The 24,389-nt window shown below is 32.0% G+C and overlaps 1 pseudogene; it reads left to right on the plus strand.

The window, feature by feature from the left end:
* The window catches only part of LOC112756612 (endoglucanase 9-like), a 43,079-nt pseudogene that overhangs the window by 11,235 nt on the left and 7,455 nt on the right, over window positions 1–24,389 (plus strand).

The raw sequence follows: 24,389 nt of genomic DNA on the forward strand, positions 1-24,389 counted from the left end.
TCTACACCCGAGCATCTGCTATAAATTCCAGATAATCAATCAAAACTAATACATTACATTTAATCCAGAGATTTATGTTGACGCGTTAGTCTCACACTCAATGTTCACGAATTATTCAGCTACACAAAACTATACAAATTACTGCAATAAAATTCAGAGTAATCGTACGTAAATCAAACCTCAGGAACTTCGTTAGATTCAAATTCATAATCCACTTCGCCCTGATTCAGCTGCGAATCTGAGGTTGAATCATCCATTATCTTCAAAACGAGTTCAAACTTTGATTTCAGAAAACAAAAAATCGATAGAAAACGAAGCTAGAGTTACAAAGAGAGAAGAACGAGAAGAAAAAGAACGAGAAGAAGAACGAAGAAGGAAATAAAACGCCAACCATTCAATACTTTTTACTTTTTTAGTAGGCTTGCCCAATTGAAGATAAAATTCTATAATGTATTTTAAATTATGACAAATAATTCTAATTGCTTAAATGTTTTTTACTTTGACAAATTATTCGCATTCTATATTAAATTTTCGCTTATAGTTTTCTACTTTTCTCTCACTTTCTCATTTTCCCTCCATTATTAATATTATCAATCAACAAAATCAAACAGGGAAACTAAGAAAATAAATTTTAATAGTTACAAACCTTAGGCATTCTTCAAAAAACAGGATAGTTTTATTGCTCTTCTTTCCGAATTTGGAATTTATGATCACTTGCCCTCAAGAAAACTAATCAATTATGCAGCAATAACACACCATGAAAGTAATATTATAGGGTTAAATTACCATTTTGGTTCTCAGTCCTAGATGATTTATCTTTTGGTTTATGTATTACTATTTGATGCATTTTTATCTAAACTCTAGAGTCTAGAGTTCTTTTTTGAATATGTATTACTATATTTGGTGCATTTTATCAAATTGACATTATTTTTTGGAACGCTAAAATATCTTTTCTTTTTCGAGTCATTTTATTTGGTGTACATATTTGAGATCATTTTGGTGTATATACAAATAAAATTCATATAAAAACAAAGATTATTAAGTCAACTGTATTTATTTAAAATAAACATAAATAGACATATAGTTCAAATTTGATAAACAAAAATATAAAATAAACCTGCTAATACTGAAAAGCTTGTACAAAAGGTCAGTAATAACGTTATCTCCTGTTACACAGGCCTGTATAATAATTGGCAAAATTTGGTTACTTCAGTAATCATACATTTACAGTAAAGACTGCTTAAAAAAAAAACCATAATAATTAAAAAAATTACTATTTTTTCGGCAAAATGTGGGACTTTTTAGAGTATGGGAGTTTTCATTTGAAGAAAAAAAAGAATTAAACTCACCAAAATATATTTACATTAAAATGTTAATAAATCTAAATTTATTAGTATTTTATTCTCTAATCAACGGTCCAGATTAACCATCTAAAACCTTCATTACAAATATCTATCCTACCACAACTTTCTAAATACTTCTAGATTATTCCATACTACTATTCATATTTCTATATACATCCACAATCTTCTAGAATATTCTATGACCTTCCAGAGTCTTCTAAAACTTTCTAGAGTATTCCAAGACCTTCTAGGATATTCTAGAACATCTCGGAACCATCTAGAGCATTCTCAAATACTTCAGAAAATTATACAAACACGGTTAAATCTAACCTTCTAAAATTTATCGTGACATTCTCCCCCACCTAATGCGCAGACATCCTCGTTGCGTTCTGTTCATGATAGCGCTCTAGGTGTTCTTGGAATTGTCACAGATCTTCACGAGCTTCCCAACTAGTTTTAGTTATTAGGAGCCCTTTCCACTTGATCAAGTATTGGATACTTTGTGGTACCCCTATTCGTTGCACGACGTGATTAGCTAAGATATCTTCGATTTTCTTATCAAAGGATTTAATCACCACAGGCGGAGCAGGACTCGAGTCACCTCTACTTGGTTCATCTTGCTCTTTGTGATATGGTTTAAGCATACTCACATGGAAGACCAGGTGGATCTTCATAGAGGGAGGGAGTTGTACTTTGTAAGTAACCTCCCTTACACGTCTAATGATCTCAAATAGCCCTTTGTATTTGCGGATTAATCCCTTATGAACCTTGCGAAAGGCTTTTAATTGTTGTGAAAGAAGTTTAATCATTAACTTGTCTCCCACTTGATAGCTTGCATGCCTCCTCTTCTTATCTGCCCATTTCTTCATCCTCTTTGCAGCTTTGTCAAGGTAAGAACGAGTGACATCTGCTTATTCTTCCCAAGACTTAATCATATGATAAGCTCCAGGGCTCTTCCTGAGTAAGAGGAAGAAAGAGAGTGTGGTGTAAGCGGCTGTTGTCCAGTCACAATCTCGAATGGACTCTTCCCCGTGGACTCGCTCCTTTGCAAATTGTATGAGAATTGAGCAATGTCGAAGAGTTTTGTCCAGTCCTTCTTATTAGCGCTTACAAAATGCCTCAAGTAAGGCATTCACTCTCTCAGTCTGCCCATTGGTTTGAGGATGAAATCTTGTTGAAAAATGAAGCTCTGACCCAAGGAGTTTGAACAGCTCTGTCTATAGTCGTCCTGTGAAACGTGGATCTCGATCACTAATGATGCTCTCAAACAATCCCTAGTACTTCACCACATTCTTGAAGAATAGTCGTGCTGCTTTCTCTGCAGTGCAGTCAGTAGGAGCAGGAATAAAGGTAGCATACTTCAAAAATCGATCCACTATCACAAGAATAGATCCAAACCCCTCAGACTTCGATAAGGCAGAGATGAAATCTGGAGAGACACTTTTCCACGGTTGCCCTGATGGAGGCAGAGGTTCCAACAATCCACTTGGTGTCTTGTTTTCAATTTTATCTTGTTGGCACACAAGATAAGTCTTCACATAGTTTTTCACTTCATCTCTCATTTGAGGCCAATAATAAGAAGATTCAATGAGTGCCAAGGTCCTTCACTGACCTTGGTGACCATCTCACTTGGTATCGTGGTATTCTCTCACTAATTTTCTTCTTAGATTTTCCCATTTAGGGACGTATAGTCTTCTTCCTTTGGTGTAGAAAAGGTCGTCTTCTAGCCAAAATCTTTTGGTCTTACCTTCTCTAGCCAACTCCACCAACTTCTTGGCTAATGGATCATGATACAACCCTTCCTTGATGGTATGCACAATATCTCCTTCGACCATGGAAATGGCTACCAACTCAGCCTTGCGACTCAGCGCATCTGCTACCACATTAGTCTTGCCAAGCTTGTATTAAAATTCGAAATCAAACTCAGCTAAGAAATCTTGCCACCTAGCTTGTTTGGGGCTTAATTTCTTCTGAGTTTGGAAGTAGCTTGTAGCCACATTGTCTGTCTTGACAATAAAGTGTGAACCAAGTAAGTAGTGACGCCAAGTTCTTAGACAATGCACCACATAGTCATCAATTTCTCTTGAACGGTGTATCGCCTCTCTGTATCATTCAACTTGCAACTCTCAAAGGCAATAGGATGTCCTTCTTGCATCAGAATCCCTCCAATAGCATAGTCAGAAGCATCAGTGTGGACTTCAAATACCTTTTAGTAGTCGGACAGTGCTAGTACTGCTCCTTCTGTGATAGCAGCCTTCAACAAATCAAAGGCTTTTTGACACTCCTTTGACCATTCCCAAGAGTGATTTTTCTTGAGAAGATCAGTTAATGGTGAAGCCTTAGCGAAGTATCCCTTGATAAATCTCTGATAGTAATTAGCCAACCCAAGGAATGACCTCAATTCAGATACCTTGTTTAGCGGCTCCCACTCTTTAATAGCCTTCACCTTTTTCTTGATCCATGCACAGAGTTCCATCTCTAATGATGTGTCCCAAAAAATGGACTTCGTCCCTTGCAAATGAACACTTTTCCTTCTTCACATATAGGTTATTCTCTCACAAGATCTTGAACACGGTTCGTAAGTATTTTACATGTTCCTCCAAGGTATTACTATAGACAACAATGTCATCCAAGTAAACCACTACAAACCGATTAAGATAAGGTAGAAAGATCTCTTTCATCAAGGTACAGAAGGTCACAAAAGTATTGGTCAAGCCAAAAGGCATCACCAACCACTCATATGATCCATACCTCGTGACACACGTGGTCTTAGACTCATCACCATCGGCAATCCTCACTTGGTGATATCCTGACTTCAAATCCAGCTTTGAGAACCACTTGGCTCTACCAAGTTGATCAAACAAATCGGCTATCAAAGGAATAGGGTATTTGTTCTTGATGATTACCTTGTTAAGTGCTTCATAGTCGATGCATAGTCTCAATGAACCATCATGCTTCTTTTGGAATGAGACTAGTGCGCCATAAGGTGCCTTCGATGGACGAATGAACCCAACATCTAGCAAATTCTTGAGTTGCTTCTTCAAATCCTCAAGTTCTGGCGGTGCCATCCTATAAGGTGCTGAGGCAGGCAGCTTTACTCCGGACTCAAATTCAATCTTGTGGTCCACCTTCCTCCTAGGTGGTAGTTGTTTTAGTAACTCGGGAGGCATCACATCCTTATTTTCTTCAAGAACTTCCTTAATTTCGGGAGGAACGTCTTCTCTTTCAGATGTTGACTCCTCTTGTAATAGAGCCAAATATGTAATCTCTCCCTTCTTGAACCCTTTCTTGAGTTGCATAGCAAAGAGTATCGGTAGTCCTCCAACTTTAGAGACTGTAGGGACCATGCATGGAGACCCTTTCTCCATGACGCATACTATGTCGTAGTATGGCATAGGTATTATATTTGCCTTCCTTTGCAAATCGAGCCTGATGACTATTTTAAAATCGTCCATGAGTGCTACTGAGAAATCCACAAGACCTTCCAAGAACCAAGAGTTATCTCGACCCCTTTTGCTACTACTCCCTTAAGGGGTTCACCCTTGGTATTCACGGGTTTGAACCAGCCATTCTTTTTGGTGATCTTCAACCCAAGCCTCCTTGCTTCATCAGGCGTGATGAAGTTGTGTGTAGTGCCAGTATCGATCATACCCATGACGGGTTTTTCATTGATAAAGGCTTTGACATACATCAAGCCTTTCTTTTCTGTAGTCTTTGTCTCTTTTCCCTTCACAGTATTCATGTGTTGGATAGATCCAACACACTCAGTTACTTGATATTGAGCCTCTCGTTCCTCGGCGATAGATGCCAGAGTCCCTAACTTAGGGCAGTCCTTCATTTGGTGTGGTCCCTAGCACACAAAGCATCCTCCTTTGGGCACGGAAGCCTTTTTTATTTTCCTTGTACTCTTTCTTTGAAGAGTATTTTCCTTCCTTCTTAGTTGAGAAACTCTTCCCTTTGTCTCCCCCACCTTTAGTAGAACTAGGGTTAGAGGAAGACTTGGGATTCGAGTCCCCCTAATGATACCTAGTGAGTGATTCGGCCACCACGATGGCTTCATCAACATCCTTAACATTCCTTCTTTGTAGTTCTTGCTTTGTCCAAGGTTGGAGTCCATCAATGAAGAAGAACAATGCATCCTCTGATGCTACGTTGGGGATTTGAAGCATGAGAGTAGTGAACTCCTTTACGTAGTCGCTAATCGTACTCTTGTGTTTCAACTCCCTCAACTTCTTCCTTGCTTCATAAACCACATTCTCAGGGAAGAATTGTCTTTTCAACTCCCTTTTGAAATCTTCCGATATGGCTATGTTGCAAGTACCCTTTTTCATATCAACACACTTTCTCCTCCACCACAAAGTAGCATTATCAAAAAGATAGGGGGCTGCAGTGTGTACCTTTATTGTTTATTCGACCACCCCTTGGCCTTCAAAGTACCTCTCTATTTGCCATAGGAAGTTCTCCACCTCTCGAGCGTCCCTCGCACCCTTGAACTCCTTTGGCTTTGCGAGATCAATCTTTGTCGTCTCCCTTATAATGATTGGTCGAGATTTCGCCTCCTCAAACCAAACTCGAACTTCCTCAAATAACTTCAAGGAATTCTCAAGCTTCTCTTCAATTTGGAGCATGCTTTCTTTGAAAGCTTCTAGTTCTCCTAACACATGAGCCTCAAGAGTCTCCTTGTCATGTTCTTCCTTTGGAAGCGCTCATCCATAGAGGATAGAACATTCTCCAACATAGAAACTCTCTCTTCTAAGAAGTTAGAGTTCTTACCTCTAGCCTCACTTGAAGAGCGCACCATCTTGCTTCCCCATTGAGAAGGAATAGTATTCCTTCCCCTTTGAGACTCAACATGCTCCACGGTTACACTAGAAGCCATACCCACAAACCATTTGTGCTCCCTCTCGAACCTTGCTCTGATGCCAAATTGTCACGGCCTTGGACACACACTCCAACGCTACCGTGCCAGCACTCGGACTTACTCAACCTCTTAAGCTAAGACCAAGTCAGCCTTACCCTCAATACTTAGCAAGAAAGCTAAGTACACAAGAGAATACAAGAGAAAGGAAGCTTTGGTGGAAAGAACACTTTATTACTCGAGTATTTTTTTTTTTTACAAATGACTCGCACACACGACTCACATTAACTCTCACCTTCTATTTATAGTCATCCACCTCCTCAATGAATGGTTAGGATTAAATCTAATCAACATTCCAGATTAACTATCTAGAACTTTCATTATAAATATTTATCATACCACAACTTTCTAAATACTTCTAAATTATTCCATACTACTATTCATATTTTTATATACATCCACACTCTTCTAGAGTACTCTATGACCTTCCAGAGTCTTTTAAAACTTTTTAGAATATCTTCTAACGTTCCGAAATCATTTATAACATTCTCAAACGCTCTAAAGAATTATACAAACACCATTAAATCTAACATTCTAAAATTTACAGTGACACTAAAACCTAGTTTGCGTACCACGTTTTCGTTAGTGATTGGTAATCCTTGTTTAATTAAACAAAAAAAAAAAAAAGAAAAAAACGTACTCGGGGTATTTATAACACTAGCTTAATTAGCTATGGTTCCTTAATTTTTGGGTCTGGGTCACATCCACAATTTTGTATAATGTTCATTGTATATATGAATCATCGTCTCAAAGATTGATGATGATGATCGATGATGATAGATGAACTATGTATGAAGGTTATTTTGAAACAATGACATGGATAACATTGGTTCTAGCAGCAAATTAAATTAAAGTAATTACCCTCAAAGCGCAATATCAACAATTTCCTACCAAATTCAGTTGGAATCACCCTCTGTTGAGCTTTATTCTCATCCTCCTCCACCGACAAACTAACACAAGATAATTTAGTCGTAATTAAAAATATTATTTACACATTAAAATTAGTTAATATATTTATATATAAATATATATTATTTAATTTATTTTCAATATATATTTATATTCTAATATATATTTTATATTAATAATTAATTTTAATAACTAATTTTAATATACACTTAGTATTATTCAATAATAACAATATATATACACTAAGGACTATAAAGTTACATTGTATGATGCATGCTACAATACTAACATATGAAATATCGCAAATACTTCAATATGATTTTATAATTTTTTTTATATAAGGATGCTTTTTTTTTAATTATTAGATAATAAATTATATAATTTAATTTTAATATATTATAAAAATATTTCTTTTATTTAAAAATATTACTATTTTCTTTAAATTATTATTTTTTTTATAAATCACGTTTTTAAAATGAGGCTAAATAAACATTATCATAACATCTTTATTGGACTAAGTATCATGAAATAAACCCTAAATTAATTGAACACCAATTAATCAACTTGTTTATGCCAACAACCAGCCTTTTTTCTTTTTTTCTATATCAAGATTATTAAAACAAAAAAAATTGACTCTAAGTCATGCCTTATTAGCACTAGTACAATGCTAATACTCAGCTATCAAGATATATACATCTTTGTTAATTTTCTTTAATTATTTTAAAGTTTGTCGCCACGTTCAGTTCAACCATTATTATTGTTAACTATGATCTTTTTGGAATTGAAGATTCTTTCTTTCTTTCCTTCTTTGACTTGAATTGAATTAAAAAACTACATGTAAAACTTGACTTAGCTAACGATTAGGATCAATTTGAAGATGATATGATTATATGATTAGTAGTGTTTGCTTCATCTTCTTTTAAGAATGAAGTAATTACTGCAAATGATATATAACTAGAATGGGAATGCTAGTAATATTGATGAATTATTAATTAATCATACACGATTATATTAAATACAATCATATAATATGTTTATAAAAAATCAATTTAAATCAATTATATATATATATATATATATATATATATATATATATATATATATATAGATAGATAAATATATGGTAATTAATTTAGTGATCGAATTTTATTGTTCATCTAACATTTTTATAATTTATATTTTAATTTTATAATAATAGCGGTCAACATATAATTATACAATCATGCTATAAATATACTAAAAATCAATCCCTAATTAACTATCTTATATAGAAATACAAATTTTACATTTTATAAAATAATTTATTATAATGTCTGTAAATAAATTTGATTATTCAGAGAATTGATTATTTAATAAAAAAAATACATCTACATATACAAATATATAAGAATTGATTTTTAGTGTAGAGAGTACACTGTTATAAAAAATATTTTGTGAAAACATTAAATTGTTTTTTCAAAAAAAATTAGTTTGTGAATTTAAATTAGTTCTTTATTTTTTAATATTCAAAATTTTAAATTTTGTTTCGTCAAAGGTGATTAAACCAATAAAATTACAACAGAGATTATAAATTGAATTAATTTAAATTATATTTCAAATTATAATAGTTTAAGAAAAGAAATTTTGCAAACACTATTGAGTAATTGAAACAATAATTAAACAATTAAATAAGATGCGAGTATTATAATGTGAATCTAAAACAATTAAGTAGAAATATGCTATTAATAAAAAAATATCAAATGAAATGATTTCTTAAAACTAATAGAACCTCAATTTTGGGTAATTCAGTGAGTAAATATTATGAACCTCCACATTATCTCCAATGATAATATCCTTTAGTGGGATAAGAGTAGGAACGAGATCAAAAATTTGAATGTTGTCATTATAGTGAATCCGAAGAATGCTATATTCTTTGTTTTCACGATCATGGAAGGCAAGGTAATCATGAGACGTGGTTAAGGAATAATTAATATTTCTGTCAGAATTTACGAAAATGGGAGTCCAAGATTCTCCAACTCCATATCTTTTCATCATCCATACTGTGATTGGCTCAATAAAATATATCATGCAAAGAAAACCCCTGAATTCATATATGCCGACTGTTGGACCCTCATCGCTCGGTATAGAAAAGGATTGGAACCTCTCCGTGTCGAAATCGAAAGCCCATATCGACACATTGCCATCAACATCGTTACCAATCCAATTAAGTGTCCCATTTAAATAAACAGCAAATGTCGATATAGATATCAAATTCTTGGGATAATCCACCTCAATATTTATCCATGTTGTCGATATTCCAACTCTGAGCATTTCAACAACCATAGGATGATCATGTTTAAAGATAAGGATTCTCATTACCTTGTATTGGTTTGTTTTTGGGTGAAAACCAAAACCTCGAGATATTTCGCACTCGCAGGGTTTTAGGATTGGAGGGTGTTTTGGAAGTCTTATGAACTCACCTGTTATTGGGTTGCAAACAAGTGAAATGTCTATATTATTTGACCAACTCAAGTAAAAAAGACCATTACAAATACCCACATCCACATGCACATTAGCATAAACTTTTGTATCAATGAGAGGCATGTTCACATTAGCATAAACTTTTGTACCAAGGAGAAGAATTTCAAATTTAGGATCAAGTTTTATACTGCTACTATTGGGTTTTAGGACCTCAAACACACCGCTGAAGAATGGATTGTTTTTCCTTTCATGCCATTCAATTCGGTCATATTCAACAAGGTGAAAGAATCTTGAATGCTTGCGTCGGATCATCAGGGCAGGAAGTGTATAAGTGAGGAGTAACTTGGCAAAGTTTGGATTAGAAATCAATGTGTTCCAATGCTTGCAAACACATCTACAAATCAGAACAGACTTTATGGGAAGTCTAACAAAAATATCGGTAATTATATCGGCTGGAAGACCGGCAAAATAAGACTTTTGTAGTTGGAGTTTCCTGACAATTAAGTAAAGAATAATTTAGAAGAAGAGATACAAAAAATTCACGGCGTTGTTTTGTGTTACTCCATGAAAAAATAAAATATGACTTACCTCATCCACCGCACAAAGAAGGATTGGAAGAGGAATTTGATCATTTTACCGGTACTCTCGCGTGACAATGATTGTTGGGAGAAGTTAGGCACCCAAGTGAAATTGATGCTTTCAAAGGGAAGTTTACTGATTTTTATAACCTAGATTAATGTGAAAATCAGCTACTACTTTTAGAGAAAGTACGTGGAGCTAATGATTTTAATCGGCTTAAAAAGGAATGTATTTCAAAAATTAAAAAAGAGATTTTTAATTAATTATTCAATAATTACTTAAATTCAGATTTTGAAATTTAAAAAATTAAGATTAGTAGTTAAACTCATTTACACTACATATAATCTCTATACTCAAATCTTAACAGAGTCGTCATCCTCCGTCTGCTATTTATACTTGCTCTGCGCCTCATAGTCTCCTTAAGATTGCAAAAATCGAACCATTCAATGAATTGATAGAGTAACTGGTTCAATAATTTAAAGGTTTAATCGAGATTTAACTGAAATTTAATTAGTTTAATTAAATATATAATAAAATTATTAAAAATTTAATATATAATTTTAAATATTTAAATTTAATAAATTTTAAGTTAATAAAATTTAAAACTATAGTTAAAAATTAACAAATTACTTCAGCCATCAAATTTTATAACTAACAAAAATTAAAATAAACAAAAATGATAAATCAAAATTTAGAAAAATAAACATATTTATCTCAGAATTTTTAAAAATTTCATACTCCACCACAGCACATTAATTCAGAAATGATAAATAGATAAAATATATATTATAGATATTGTGAACTAATATAATATAAAATATTAATTCAATTATTGTGAAAAAAAATTCTTAAAATATGAATTGGATAACAAACTAATATTTTTATTAGTTTTGTTATTTTTATTAGTTTTTATTTTGTTATAAAGTGAACAATAAATAAATTTAGAATTCTTTAATCTCTCTTGTACTTTTTTATTTCTAATATTTAATTATATTTTTATCTTTATAGTAATAATAATAATAATAGTAATACAAATACAAATAGAATTATGTTCTGTGAGAATTTTGTACGAGAGTGTGTGTGAAACTGTGAATCCGAGTGCATGAAAAGTCAACTTTGTGAGTGATTACACAATGTCTACGTGAGAAAGAAAGGAAGAGAGAGATTTGAATCCACCTATTAATGTGGAGGAGGACTTGGTGATATTAGAGGAAGAGGATGTTAAAGAAGGGTTTTGGCATTGGAATATTAGAAGGAGTGTTTATCGCAATTTGAAATCATCCTGAAACTTTTCGGATCAAGTCACATGAGGACAAGGTTTTTCAGTTTTTCTTTGTAAAGAGGCTGATCTCAAATAATTAATTTTAAATTTTATTATCTAAAAAATAATCTTAAATTATGAATTTAATTGTGTAAATTTTTTTATATTGTATCAAAATTAAACTCTTATATCTATTGTTTTTAAAATTATTTATATTATGAATGTGTAAAATAATTTTTTCTGATTTAATAATATATAATTAAATGCATATGCATGCAAAATAACTTTAGACTAATAATTTGTGAAAATTAAATACATATTAAAAAATCAAAATAAAATTGAGAATAATGATGATAACTTAAATCTATTATAATGCTTCTAATTTTTTTTATAACAGCTGCAATATCCCTTTGTTTATGTCCAACACTAATTAGACTTTGTATAATGTTCATTGTATGTATGAATCATCATCTCAAATATTGATGATGATGATGATAATGATAGATGAACTATGTATGAAGGTTATTTTGAAACAATGACATGGATAACATTGGTTCTAGTAGCAAATTAAATTAAAGTAATTACCCTCAAAGCGCAATATCAACAATTTCCTACCAAATTCAGTTGGAATCACCCTCTGTTGAGCTTTATTCTCATCCTCCTCCACCTACAAATTAAACCAACACAAGATAATTTAATCGTAACCAAAAATGTTATTTATCTACTAAAATCAGCTATTAATGTATTGATATATAAATATATATATTATTTAATTTATTTTTAATATATATTTATATTTTATCATATATTTTATATTAGTAGTTAATTTTAGTGACTAATTTTAATATACACCTAATATAATTCAATAATAACAATATATATACACTAAGAACTAGAAAGTTACATTGTGTGATCCATGCTACAATACTAGCATATAAAATATCCTAAATACTTCAATAAAATTTTATCATTCTCTTTATATGAAAATGTTTTTTTTTTTAATTATTAGATGATAAATTATAAAATTTAATTTTAATATATTATAAAAATATTATATTTATTTAAAAATATTACTATTTTTTTTAAATTGTTACATTTTTTTTCTTATAAATCACGTTTTTAGAATGAGACTAAATAAATATTATCATAAAAAGATATTTTAGGTATTTTTATTGGATTAGACATCATAAAATAAATCCTAAATTAATTGAACACCAATTAATCAACTTTTTTATGCCAACAACCAGCCTTTTTTCTTTCTTCCTACATCAAGATTATTAAAAGACTCTAAGCCATGTCTTATTAGCAAGTACAATATTAATACTCAATTATCAAGATACATCTTTGCTAATTTTCTTTGATTATTTTGAAGCTTGCCGTCCCGTTCAGTTCAACCATTATTATTGTTAACTATGATCTTTTGAAATTGAAGATTTTTTCTTTCTTTCTTTCTTTGACTTAATTAAATTAAGAAACTATCTTTCTTTCTTTGACTTAATTAAATTAAGAAACTACACGTCAGACTCGACTTAGCTAACGATTAGGATCAATTTGAAGATGATATGATTTTATGATTAGTAGTATTAGCTTCATCTTTTAGGAATGAAGTAATTAATACAAATGATATATTACTAATGATTATATCTCTAATACTCTCTAAACTTCCATTGTACACATTGTATAAATATTCCATTGGCTCCTCATACTTTCCCAAAAACAAATTATAAATAACGAGATTAACTTATATGAATGGCAAGGCCACTGTTTGCATTGTGAACTCACAAACTAATTTTTAGTGTATTATTATTTATTTATTTATTTTCAGAGAAAGAGATAGATTGAGGATGGCTCTGTGCATATTGTCAATTGATATGATGGGGGTTCTAATGGCGTTGGTTATTGCTCTAACTCTCATGCTCATATGTTCCTCTCCTCCTAGCAGGGTTGTCGTTCATCATTACCCTTATTACTAATAATTAATTAGCTTCACTTACAATTAATTGAGTCTATGTACATCAGCTAAGACCTAAGATCATGTAATTGTTTTCGGTATGTTAACTTATATTCCAAATTATGTTAGATTATGTATGTATTTTAAACTTGTCTCCTCTATATATCTCTTTCATGCTGATAACTAATGATTGGTGATGAGTAATTCATTCACGTTACCACTGAAATTTGTCTTGGTCAGGTCAACTTTACGTGACACATATGTTCAAGCTATAGTCCATAATTCCATATATTATGGTGTTAACTCCTCAAATGAGGTGAAATTTTCTATGGATGCATTTGATTATTTGATTGGGTTATAAGCTAAAGTAATATATCTTCAATAAATTGTGAGTGAGGAGTGTTGTTAACAAGAAATGTATTATGTATGTATCGTATAACAAGGTTCAAGACTCTTTTATAGTCCTTACCGGCCGGTTGGCAAGAGATGAAGGTATCATTTAAACTTAATGGGATCTTTAGCAATAAATAGAGATGTGAAGGAAAACCTATATAAACAATTAAGCTAATTAAATGAGTTTGATTTAAAATAGCCAATAATTGAACCCTTAGTTACATTACTGTAGTCTTGTACTATTTTTTCTTATACTTTACTTTAGTCTTATGTTATGTTATTTTTTTAATTAAGGCAAGAGACTAGGTTGTTAATATGACAAGAAGTATATATGTATTTTATATTAGTGTCTAATTTTAGTATATATCTATCATCATTGTTTTTATTTTGTGTATTGCTTTTGGATCAAAGGTCACTAGATATTATTTTAGATGATATTTAACAATCCTAACTTAATCTATTAATTATTTAGTTATCTTTTGCTTTTTAACCTAAAATTATTTTATGATGTTCTTTTTTTATAATTTTAACTAAATGGCTTATTCACTATTACTGAAGAGATAAAACTTAGTTATATTTCAGTTCGATAAAAATATAGGGGTTTAGATAAGTAGAATCTTGTTATAAATCTTTTTAAGCTTTTGTTTGAGAATCAAGCTTGCCAATAGTAATTACATTTGAAAACAAATTAATTTAAAAGATTTCAAGCTCATAAGCCGCTCAAAGTCTCAAAGTCTCAATTAAGTAAAAAAAGAAAAAATTTTGCTGGTATATATCTTTTATAATAAACATCATTTTGATATTAATATTTTTTTAATAATTATATATATATTTTTATTTATTAATTAAAAAATAATTTATATAAATATATAATTAATTAATAACTATTATAATTTTATACGAGTATCAATAATATTTGGTGTATGAATAATATTTTTTTTAAAAAAAATTAGCTATAATTATTTAAAGTCAACTCGAACCACTCACTTAATTAGTTCAGTTAACTAGCAACATCACAATCTATTTCAGACAAGAAGGACAAATTATTTTTTTTATATGTGTAGTTTTTTTTTGTTGTTTTTATTAGTGTAATTTTTATTTGAATATTTGTCTATTATTATACGAGGAGAGGGATTATTATCACACTTTAATTAATAAAATATTGTTTAATTATCTTAAATTACCTTTCTTTCTTTACACCTAAATTAACAATTTATTAAGTATAGATTTAATATTATTCAAATTTATTATAATAGTGTTAAATTAAATAAATATTATTTTCTTTTTTCTTTTAAGAGTACAATAGTAATCATTGGTAATACATAAGTATATGATACGTCATAATAAAAAAAAAAGGGTTAAATAGAATTTTTGTTATGATTTAGTTTAAAAATCGAAATCGTTTTTAATTTTTTTTATTTGAAAAAATCCCCAACGTTCAATTTAATAATAAAATCGTCTTTTTAAAAATAATAATTTTTAAATGACAAAAATATCTCTACTACTATACTGTCTTTTTTTTTTTTCAAGTTCAACAACATCAAATTCTTCGAATGCTAACAACAACAACAATAACAATAAAAATCATTCGGATTCTTTAAAAAAAAAAAATCCATCAATTAGGGAGAGAGAGAGACGAGCAATATACAAAGAGTGGTCACCAATCTGCTCCGTCACTACTGTCTGCACTGCTGTTTCGGAGAAGGCGACAGTGGCACCCACATCCTGGTGTTTTGGATTGGCACCAAAAACCAAATTCCTCGCAAAGGTTCCAACTACCACCGAGGCAAAACCGGTTCCATCCTAAGAGAAAAAACTCCTCCAACATTCTATCGGTGACGCAATTAGGGTTTGTAATGGACTTGAAAATTTTATTGGTAGAGGTTCCTAGACATGGTGGCAAAGCATGAGGAAGAAGGAGACGACAGAGACTGGCTAAGGTGGATCTCGCAGAGAGCTAGTAGCAACATCTTGCAGAGAGTAGCGCAACAACAGAAAAGGACGAAGGGAAAGAAGACGACAATGGAGGACTGCGAAGCATGTGAGACACGGTGGAGAGCAACACAACTTAGAGCAGACAGAGGTACTGTGACATGGCAACAAGCTGAATGGCAACTCGACAGACAATGGCATTCATGAGAGATTGTGGCTACTAACTGCTAAAGGAAGCAGAGACCAGAGGAGGTGAGTGGCGGGGTAAAGGCTGTGTTAAATGTGAAGGACTGAATGGGGGTGATGAGTGCAATTAGGATTGTTGGAGAAGGGTTATTAGAGAAGGTTGGTATTTTGGTTCAAAGAATGTTTTTAAGGCTAAATTGATCATTAGAGATGAATTTAAATACAAAAAAATTTTGGGAACGATTTTGGTTTTCAAATTAAACCATAGAGAGCAAATCATACTTAACCTTAAAAATAACTGTTAATAAAAGAATTATAATATACAATATATATGTTCATCTAACATTTTTTATTGTGCTTATATCATTTAAACTAGTAGCCAGTAAGCCAAAATTATAAGAATTTTGCATGTTAATTTCACAAATTTTATGCAAAATTAATTATTTTATTTTATAAGTATATACTTAAAAAATTTTTATTCTAGCACTTAAATAAAAAAAAATATTTTTAACTATGATGCACGAACACGGGACGCGACACAACATGAGACACGCCGACACATCATATTAAAAATCTTATGTGACACGGGATACGACATATATATAAAATATAAAGTATTTTTTAAATAAATTATAGTAATATTTTGATATTTTATTGATATCAAAATATATATAAATTAATTTTTTAACTATTTTTAATATGTTTTTTCAATTGTATAAAGTATTTAAATATTTTTGTTTTAATAAATAATAATATATACTGTTTTTAAATTCATTTCAAAAATACATATTAAAAATAAGGTTGGACACGCTGACATGTGATGATATTTAGATGTGTTCAAGTATGACTGGAGAATAATTTTTTATTTTTTATTAATACATGGTTGGACACGACAGACACGAGTGTCGATGAGTGTCGTGTTCGAAATGTATCTGACACCAGAACACAGCAACTCAACGAAATGTTCGTATTTCATAAATTTTTAAATAAAGAAAAAATATGTTTACATTGGCTTTAATTTAAAATTAAAAATTATTATTAAAAGATTTTCTATTTAACTCAAATTTTTATGTAGAGATCAGTAGAAAGAATTTATATAATTTTTATTTTATTTTTTTTTGTTTTATTTATAACAATATATAATGCTAATACATGGGTTTGGTGTCTAATTTTCTATTTCCTATTTTAATCTTACTAACATAATTCAAAATTATTTTGCAGTTACTTATTTCACTAATATATTTCACTAACAGTTATCTATAACAATATATAATGCTAATACATGGGGTTTGGTGTCTAATTTTCTATTTTCTATTTTAACATTACTAACATAATTCAAAATTATTTTGCAATTACTTATTTCACTAACATATTTCACTAATAGTTATCTATAACAATATATAATGCCAATACATGGAGTTTGATGTCCAATTTTTTATTTCCTATTTTAACCTTACTAACATAATTCAAAATTATTTTGCAGTTATTTGTTTCACTAACATATTTCACTAACAGTTATAAAAACTCACGTATAACTTCTGTTCAATTCTTTACTTCTACAATCTCCCTTTTTAATTTCTTTTGTTTTTTTCTGATTCTCCTTCTTTATCTTATGAACTCTTCTCTGTAAACAATTATTTAAATAAAACATGTATTTTGATTTATATATATTCTTTTTGTATATAACAATATATAATGCCAATACATGGGGTTTGGTGTCCAATTTTCTATTTCCTATTTTAGCCTTACTAATATAATTCAAAATTATTTTGCAGTTACTTATTTCACTAACATATTTCACTAACAGTTATAAAAATTCACGTATAACTTCTGTTCAATTCTTTATTCCTACAATCTCCCTTTTTTAATTTTTTTTGTTTTTTTCTTATTCTCCTTCTTTATCTCATGAACTCTTCTCTATACGGAACAATTATTTAAATAAAACATGTATTTTAGTTTATATATATTCTTTTTGAATAAGAATAATATTATTATCATTATTCTTAGAATTATATTTTGGTTTATAGTAATTTTAATTATAAATAAAGTCATGTCAACATTAAAATAAAAAAAAATATTTATCTAATAAATTTGAAAAGTGAATAATATATTAACAAAAAAATAAAATTAATTTCTTAAAAATAATAATTTTATCTTATTAACTCTTTTACTCATGTACCACTACAAAAAATATTGGTAAAAATGGCACTAATTTTGTGGCGGGTTAAAAAAACTGCCATTATATTTGTTAATTACGGCAGCTTCAACTCATGCCATAATGCTAATGGTTTTTGTGGCAGCTTTGTTGATTGTGGCGTTTCAAACCGCCATAGAATTTTTTCCCCCTTTTTAACTCGAGTGATATTGCATATGAGAGTGTCATTAGTATTGTTGCATATAAAAAAATGAGGATGAGTGTCAATGACGAACCCTAATTTCTTGCCATTGTTCATCTTCCTGATCTGTCATTCAACTCCTCGCTATCGCTCATCCCTTTGTTGCAGCTCATCTCTTCGCTGCTGCAAGCAACGCCGTTGTTGCTGCCTTCAGTGAGCTTCTACGATTTGACTTTGATCTGAAGATTTGTCAGCGTTTGTCTCATCACCATCGTTCATCTCCTCGCCATTGCAAGAAACACCGTTGTCACCTTCAGCGAGCTTCAACGATTTGGCTTCGATATGAAGATTTGTCGCCGCTCATCTCATCGCCATCATTCATCTCTGCACCATCGCAAGCAACACCGTTGTCGCTGCCTTCTATGATCTGATTTTCAATCTGGCTCACCTCCTCACCTCGGCAAGCAATGCCGTTGTTGCTGCCTTCAGCAAGCTTCTACAATTTGGTTTCACCATCTCAGTCACTTCTAATAGCTAATCTACTTAATCTTCTTCTTTGATTTTTTCCTTCCTCTTCATCCTTTTAGATCTAGTTCATGCTCTAGTAGGAAGAAACAAAGAATGCTGGTTCTTTTGTGTATTTTAATTTTCATTGATCTTTTGTGATGTTGCTGTTGTTAGCTTGTTACTGTTGTATTTTCTGTTCTGTCGTTATTTTTTTGCTTCTGATTTTATTTAGTTTGAGACCTAATCTGTTCTATTAAACTGAATGATCTCATAATCTGCATCATTTGTCCGAAATTAGTACAATACAACACTTTACTTTCTCTTCAAAAAAAGTCACGACATTGTGGAGGAACTGATTGGGTTTGGAGCAAGAGTGCACGCGTGTGCAAGGAACGAAGATGAGCTCACTAAGTCTCATCTAATTAAATGATTCTGGTTTTGAGGTTACTGACTCTGTTTGCAATGTCTTTGTTCCTCATCAGAGGGAGAAGCTGATGGACTCTGTGTTCTGAATTCCAAGGGAAACTCAACATCCTTGTAAGCTCTCTTCTTTCTCTGCATTTTGTCTGTTTGATATTATTCCCCAACTAAAACTATTGTGTATGTTTTGAATTTACATTAATTGATATTATTCCCCAACTAACACTATTTTGCATAATTCGAGTCTATAAATTTTCAAACAATAATAGGAAAAAAAACTTTAATATTCTTATAGTTGAAATCTTCAAGCTGCACTATAATTTGAAGGTGCAGGAGGATGACTTTACAATTCTTCAAGATCCCTCTTAAATCTTTACTCTTCTACTGCTTCCTGCTCTTACTCTTCCAATTATGACACCATTTTTGTATATTAAGCTTTCATCATAATGTATAAAAAATTAATCATGATTTGTATATGATTTGCATTTTTGATGGTTGAATGATATGTTTAATTGGGAATTTCACAAGTTTGAGGTTTTAGAAGAGATGAGGGAGCTATGATTAAAGGCAAGGCGTTTCTGTTTTGAAAACAACTCTACTGAATCTGGCTTTTCTATTAAGAATATTATTTACTAGTGAGAATATTATTTACTATTCATAGCAACATCTTTCCTAGCTTGTTCAAAGTTCAAAGTCCATGAATTTATTTTATTCTTGTTGAACTGGGACTGTACATTATTTATAAGTAGTATAAGCGGTATTTAGTTTCAATTCTTCATAATTATCTTGAGAACCTCTTTTTGAGTAATTTCATAAGTGGTTTTAGATGCAGCTCATGTGAAAGGGTGAGTGAAGACCATATGCCAATTGTGTACTGTTGCAAATAAACAACAAATTTTCCATCTGTAGCATATGTTTTGTTGCTTGTGATCTGTATGATTATCATTGTGATCTTCTACTTATACAGAGGCGAAGAGACAGGATCAATGAGAAGATGCGTGCATTGCAAGATCTCATACCAAATTGCAATAAGGTTTACTCTTTCATTTTCACTTTTGTTATGCGGACCAGAGAATTTTCATAAGCATAATAGAGGTTAACAATCTTTGTGTTATTATATTGTAGGAGTTTAATTAAGCTTAGTTTTGTGTGTTATTATTGGTGCAGGAGATAGGTTTCCACTGGGTGCACCAGCACTAATGATGTCACCACAAGGGGTGAAGCTTGGGCTGGTGAGGCCAGATCTGGTGCATCAGAGGGATGCAAAGTATCATGTTTCCTCAGACAGCTATAAGACCTTAGTTAAGCGCGTTGCACTTTCAAATATTATGGTGCTAAACATTTAATTTATATGTATTTCTTGCACATGATAATGCTTTCTCTGTTTCCATGTTAGATATATCTTAAGTACAAGACACCAACACATTTTGTTCTGATTCTGAATACTGGACATATCACACAATTAACCTAAACACTTATCAAATTTATTGAGCTATGGCAGTGCTGATTCTGCAAAAAGGAGACGAGATGCAAATGGAGGCCTAGATAGAAATCTTAAGGATGATGATGAGTTGACTAAAAAAATCAAATTTGTTGAGCTTGCAGTGATGATGAGTATGAAAATGAAAATGTTGGAATGATCTGTAGCAAATTTGTTGAGCATCTCTAGGAAAACTCCCAATATAATAGAACTAACAATATTTCTTAGTTTGATACTTTGTATAGGAGTTATTACTTTTTATTTGTAATACTAAAAAATCATATATTATGTTTAATACTTTTGAGTTATATAATATTTTGTCTATAGATTATGATTTTGTTATTGTGGAATTTTAATAAAAAAATTATTTATTTAACAAGATAAAAATAATAGTAAAAACGACAGTTAAAAAATGTCATTTTAAATGAAAAGAATGCCATTAAACCATGGTAAAAACGGCGTTTAGAAATGCCATTTTAAACGAAAAGAATGCCATTAAATGTAGGTAAAAACGGCGGTTACAAACCGCCATTTTAAACGAGGAGGATGCCATTAAACCTGGTAAAAACGGCGGTTATAAATGCCATTTTAAACGAGGAGGATGCCATTAAACCCAGGTAAAAACGGCGGTTACAAACCGCCATTTTAAACAACAACAAAACCGCCGTTTTATTTGGTTAAAATGGCGGTTAAAAACCGCCATTTTAACCGCCAAAAAACCGCCGTATTATCCACTGGTTATTACGGCGGTTTTCAGAAAACCGCCGTAATAACCAGAATGGCGCCCAGAATTCCGGCGTTTCTTGGAGGCGCCATTTTCGGCAATAATGACGGTTGTAACCGCCGTAATTATCTTAAAAAACCGCCATTTTAACCCCTTTTTTTTGTAGTGTACAATTTAAAATCTTCTTACACTTTTGTCTTTTTATTCTAATGAGTAATTTTATATTTAATTTAATTAATTTTTATTTTATATTTACTTACTTAAATTAATTATTTTTTAATTTTATATAATTATTAAAAATATTAAATATTGTTAAATATTCTTTAAATTAAAAAGATAAACAGAAATATTTTTATTAACCATACCATATTTTTTTGTTATTGATAATTATATAATATTTATTAATATTAACTCTTTTCAACATATATTTGATTAATATAGTTAATTAATAAATTATTGAATAATTAAAATAACTTAATTTTGTAGAAAAAATATTATAAAAAGAAATTAAATTTTATATAATTATTTAATTATAACCGAATCAATCGGTTCAACCTGTGACCCAACAGTTGAACCAGTGACCTAGTGACCCAGTAGTCTTATCGGTTTAATTACTGGTTCGGTTCTGATAACTATGATTAGAAGTCAACAAGTATTTAACCAGTGATGATAAATAATTTATTTTATAGATCTTATTATATTCTGAAATATTCATTTAAATTATGTTTTGTTTAATTTTATGTTAGTCTTTGTTTGTATAGTGTTATTTTGAGTAGATTTATGACTTTATGAGTATTGTACTCCGATGGTCAGCCCATCAATTTAGCCTCATTCTAATTATTCTGTTAAAATGCTTTTTTTTTTTTATCTTTCGATACACTTTGTTATATTTCTTTTGCTAATATTATTTTTTTACCTTTAACATCCTCGATTTTATCACATTCATCCTTACAAATTTCATTTAGTTGTATTGTAGTTATTATATTCATCTGTAATTTTTACCTATATTTTTTTAATTTATTTATCCAATTAATATTTTCATTATTCTTTTACCTTTTTAATTTATTCCACGTATAGCTATTTAGGCTAAACACTGTTAAGATCTACCATGGAAAATTAGAGTGTAGTTTTATTCGTGTAGCCAACATTATTTAGGAGAAGGCCTTGTAGTTGTTGATGTTGTATTATTTATTACACTGTCATCTTGTTTGCATTTTTCTTGCATTGTAATTTCTTTAAATGTGCCATAATCTAAGCATTTTTACTACATTATTAACGATAAAAGTTTTAAATCAAGGAAAGAAAAATGTGGGCAACATGCCAGGCACAGGTAGCATTTTTATCTAAATTATTTTTATACTTATTGTTAATATATCAAAACATAAAGACACAAAAATTATGAATTCACCTCCTTTTTATAACACTAATTATATGGTGTTCAAAAAATTCTTTTAATTTTGTCTTTTTTAATAATCTATTCCACTATAGATCAGTTATTCCACGTTAAAAAAACTTTCACTAACTCATCTTCTCTTTTATTACATACATTCACGTTCTCTCTTATCTCATTAATTTACGACCTAGGTCAGTTACGTAAATAAAAAAAAATTTATCTATTTTTTTTACAGTGAATTTTTTTATTGGATGTAAATTATTGTTGCTAATTTTTTTATTTGGATATATTTTTAAAAAATAAAAATAAAATAGTTCAATTCAGAACAATTTTTTTAAAATTAAATTTTGTTACGGCCTGGCCCAAACCCTCTACGGGTCGGCCTGACCCGAGCACCACCCGACCCGGACACGCGCCCCAACCCGGACACGCGTCCCGGACAGCTCATACACGGCTGTGGGATAACGTCCCTGATAAAGCGGGCCTGTCCTCATTGGGCCCACCTCTGACAGTATATAAGGGGAAGGTTTACTCTTCCCCCAAGGTACGTCATATATCATATCACCCTTTTTCGCCTGCACATTTACAGACAAGAGCGTCGGAGTGTCTTTGCAGGTGGCACCCCCCCCTTTTCACACGAAGTACTCGGGACCTCGCACACCCCTGGCCGGTAGTCTACAACCTGACGAGCCCCTACCATTTCCCAGGATTTCAACCCGAACCGTCCGGTAGCCGACCTACCGAACATTGGCGCCGTCTGTGGGGACTCGTCCATGGACTTCGTGCTAGTCCAAACTGGGACAGGCTGCGAGGCCGTACCCGGAGGCGACGCCGCCGCGACGGAAACCCGACAACATCCAAGGTCGCCCCCGAGGAACGCAACCCAATCACAGGAGAGACGCCCCTTTGGGGGGACTGGCGACAACCATGCCAGAATAATGCAAGAGCTACGCCATAGAATGCAAGACTTAGAACGCCGACTAGCAGATAGGGAACGCGACCGACACACCCCAGAGCAGAGTCACTCCCTCTCTCGCTCCAGGAGTCGCTCCAGACGCATGCCTAGCCCCCAAGCTGAGTCCGAAAGCACCGGGGAGAGAGGACGCGCGAGAAGACGTCATGACCCCGTCATTTACGCCAGACGTGAGAGGCGGCGTACCACGAACCACGGGGACGAGGACGCTCGTCGGGAGAGCGACGAGGGAAGAACGATGGTAACGCGGGGACCCGTAATAATGGGAGCGACCCCATTCCACCGTTCCATACTCGAGGTCCGGCTGCCAAAACACTTTGACAAGCCAACGGACATGAGGTACGATGGAACGCAAGACCCGCTGGAACACCTCACGGCCTTTGAGGTCAGGATGAACCTAGAAGGAGTGGGAGACGAGGTAAGGTGCCGCGCTTTCCCGGTCACCCTCGCGGGACCTGCAATACGGTGGTTCAATAACCTCCCGCAGGGCTCGGTAACCCACTTCTCTGACATCAGCCATGCCTTCCTAGTTCAGTTCACAACCAGGATTGCCAAAGCCAAGCATCCGATCAATTTGCTGGGGGGTGACCCAAAGAGCCGGGGAACCGACTAGAAAATACTTAG

Source organism: Arachis hypogaea, chromosome 16, assembly GCF_003086295.3.
Source record: "Arachis hypogaea cultivar Tifrunner chromosome 16, arahy.Tifrunner.gnm2.J5K5, whole genome shotgun sequence".
NCBI lineage: Eukaryota > Viridiplantae > Streptophyta > Magnoliopsida > Fabales > Fabaceae > Arachis > Arachis hypogaea.